Below are 3,743 nucleotides of genomic sequence, written 5' to 3'. Positions count from 1 at the left end.
GCGGGATCGGGCAGTGTTTCGTTCTGCTGTGCATGGGGTCGCTATGAGTCGGAAACGACTCGACGGCACTTAACAACAACAACAATTCATGAAGGCTGTTTGTCTGTAGTTTTCTCTTTTAGTGATGTCTTTGCCTGGTTTTGGTATCAAGGTTATGCTTGCTTCATAAAATGAGTTGGGGAGGATTTCATCCTTTTCTATGTTTTCAAATAATTTGAGTAAGATTGGTGTCAGCTCTTCTCTGAATGATTGGTAGAATTCTCGTGTGAGACCATCTGGGCCAGAACGTTTTTATTGGCATTTTTTTGTTTGTTTGTTTGTTTTTATGACCAGTTCAATTTCTTATTTTGTTATGGATCGCTGCTCTGTGGAACAAAGATGAGGCAGTGTGCCTCCAAAAGATTTACAGCTTTGGAAACCCAGTGGGGGTCACTATGAGTTGGAATCAACTCTATGGCAGTTAGTTTGGTTTTTGGTTTATGGGCAAAATACTGAATGTGCAGGAAGCATCAAAAGAAGATAGAAGAAATGCACAGAATCACTGTACCAAGAAGAATTGGTCAGCATACAGACATCTCAGGAGGTGGCATGTGATCAAGAACCGATGGTATTGAAGGAAGACGTCCAAGCTGCACTGAAAGAATTGGCTAAAGGCAAGGCTCCGGGAATTGATGGAAAACCCACTGAGATGCTTCAACAAATGGATGCAGTGCTGGAGGTGCTTGCTTATTTATGCCAAGAAATTTGGAAGACAGCTACCTGGACCTACTGGAAGAGATCCATACTTGTGTCCATTCCAAAGAAAGGCGATCCAACAGAATGTGGAAATTATTGAACAATATCATTAATATCATACACAAGTAAAATTTTGCTGAAGGTAATTAAAAAACAGCTGCAGCGGTATATGACAGAGAACTTCCAGAAATGCAGACTGGATTCAGAAGAGGACGTGGAATGAGGGACATCATTGCTGATGTCAGATGGATCTTGGCTGAAAGCAGAAACTACCAGAAAGATGTTTACCTCTGTTTCATTGACTATGTAAAGGTGTTCAACTGTGTGGATCCTAACAAATTACAGACAACACTGCAAAGAATGGGAATTGCAGAACACTTAATTGTGCTCATGAGGAACCTATGCGTGGACCAAGAGACAGTTAGTTATTTGAACAGAACAAGGAGACACTGTGTGGTATCATGATATCATTACATATCTGCCACCCTACATCATTGCATAACTTCTAAACTTCTGAGAACCATGGCCCACAAACTTGACAGAAATTTTGGCATGATACAGTTCAATCCATGACACCATATGATCCAACAATCCCACTGTTAGGTATATATCCTAGAGAAATAAGAGCCATGGCATGAACACTCATATGTGCACCCATGTTCATTACAGCACTAATCATAGTAGCAAAAAGATGGAAACAGCCCAGATGTCCATTAAAGGAAGAATGGATAAACAAACTATGGTACACACACCCGATGGACTAGCATACATTAAATAACATTGATGATCCGCAGCCAGTTAAGCCGACCATTCTCCTTCCCTGTGGGGGCCGGTGTGCAATGGCTGCAAACAGCAGCCTCCTAGGCAGTGTATGCAGCCTGTGGGCATGTAGGGGTTGCCCCAAGGGACCTTGGAGACAGCCTTTTTCTTCTCTCTCATGCCTCTGGCCTCACTAATCTCTGCTGCCCTTAACTTAGGCTCCAGATGGTTATGTGAGGTGCCTTTGGGAAACCCCAGGGTATGGTAGCCAGGGTCCACATTGGCCAAGTCATCATATCCATCCACACCAAGCTTCAAAACAAGGAGCACGTGGTTGGGGCCCTGCACAGGGCTGAGTTCAAGTTCCCTGGGCACCAGAAGATGCACATCTCTAAGAACTGGGGCTTTACCAAGGTTAATGCTGATGAGTTTGAAGACATGGTGGCTGAGAAGTACCTCATGCCAGATGGTTGTGGAGTCAAATACATCCTTAATCATGGCCACTTGGACAATTGTCAGGCAGGCCCTGCATTTGTGAAGGCCTTGGGAGCACTGTCCTGCATGACCTGTGTCTGCCAATAAATTGAACTTCTTCTCTGGTGTAGTGCCTAAGGCATTTGACTGCTAACCAGAAGGCTGGAGGTTCAAACACACTCAGTCACTCCTTGGAAGGAAGACTGGGCAATCTACTTCCATAGAGATACCACCTCGGAAACCCAAGGAGGGGTTGCTATGGGCCAGAATTGACTCGATGGCAGTGAGTTCGGTTTAGTTTTTGTTCTTCGTGGGGGCGGGGGGGAGATGAATCTGCAAAAACATTTAGGCCTGATGACTCAGGACCGTAGACTCAGGACGTCAAGGTCAAGTGGCACAGGACAGTCCACAGAGACAACGTTCTACATCCAACATTGGTGAGTAGCCACTGGGGTCTTAAAAGCTGGTGATAGGCCCTCTAAAGGACAACTGTTGGTCTCTCCCATCCACAGCAAAGAAGAATGAAGGAAATCAAAGATAGGTGGTGCTTAAGGTTGTGTGTCAACTTGGCTGGGCCTGGTTGAGTGGCTGGGCAGCTGGTGGTAGTTGGTCCCCATGATGAGACTGGCAGTCAACTCCATGGTGGAGTCTGCTGTGAGCAGCTAAGTGGTTGCCTTCAGGAGTGACCTGCTTCCAGTATATAAAGAGAAGCTTTGAGAAAGGTCTCAAGCTTTTGGGACGTCTGGGCCCTGCATTTGGCCATGTCTTGGCCTGTCGTGTTGCCTGCCGATCTTGGGATTGTCTTTGTACCTGATCAGTGGCCTGCCATGTTGCTATCTGACCTGTCGCTCTTCAGTTCACCAGCTTCAGCAGCCAGCAGCCGCATGAGTCAAGAAAGCTTGCAGCTCCTGTGGGACTGGAGCAGGAGGCAGAGCTGAAGCCAGAGGTTGACGGGCCTTCACCCGGTGCCTAGAGCCCGCACTCTGAATTTGGACTTCCAATCTCCTGAACTATAAGAGACTAAATTCCCATTGGTTAAAGCCATCCAGTTATATTTCTGTTATTGTAGCACTGGAGAGCCAAGACATCATGCAAGCTGTTTTTGTTGCTTAAAATCTGCACGGCCCAATATGGTAGTCACTAACCACGTGTGCTTATTTAAATTTAAATTAACGAAAAGTAAACAAAATTTATAATTCAGTTCCTCAGGGACTGTAGCTACATTTCAAGGGCTCAGTAGCCACCGTGTCTCATGGCCACCATGTTAGACAGCAGAGCTATCGAATGTTTCTATTATTGCAGAAAGCTGATTGGACAGAGCTACTCCAGGCAAAGCTTGATTGGATGGAGCTACTCCAGGAAAAGATTGATTGGATGGAGCTACTCCAGGCAAAGATTGATTGGACAGAGCTACTCCAGACACAGCCCGATTGGACGGAGCTTCTTTCAACAATTAATTGTCTTTGGAAGCAATGCAGAAGTAAAAATAATCATTTGCATCTGCCCACACATTTGTGTTTGCTTCTTCCTCTTGATCCAAGTTCAAAACAGTGTTGGTTCCCTTCCACCACAAATACTTTCGGTGATATTTTGAAGGTGCAGATCTGTTGACAACAGATTTTCTTAGTTATCTTATGTCTGAAAATGTTTTTCTTTCTTAAGAACATTTTTGATGGGTTTATAGTTCCAGGTTCACACACTTTTTTTTTCTGTTGTCTCCTGGCCTCCATGAGTTCTGCCGAGAGACTAAACTCCCTGCTGTTGAGGCGTGTGTT

The 3,743-nt window shown here is 45.1% G+C and overlaps 1 non-coding gene across 1 annotated transcript; it reads left to right on the top strand.

Moving 5' to 3' along the window:
* The first annotated feature begins 1,523 nt into the window (after positions 1–1,523).
* LOC122151907 lies at positions 1,524–1,657 on the top strand. Its single transcript, XR_006164337.1, has one exon. It is a non-coding gene; the product is annotated as a small nucleolar RNA SNORA70 (small nucleolar RNA).
* Positions 1,658–3,743: the final 2,086 nt, after the last annotated feature.

Source organism: Orycteropus afer, unplaced genomic scaffold (assembly GCF_000298275.1).
Source record: "Orycteropus afer afer isolate SDZICR_OR568_19922 unplaced genomic scaffold, OryAfe1.0 scaffold00871, whole genome shotgun sequence".
NCBI classification, from domain to species: domain Eukaryota; kingdom Metazoa; phylum Chordata; class Mammalia; order Tubulidentata; family Orycteropodidae; genus Orycteropus; species Orycteropus afer.
The sequence above is the reverse complement of the archived record's forward strand: the minus strand, read 5'-3'. Positions and strand labels throughout refer to the sequence as shown.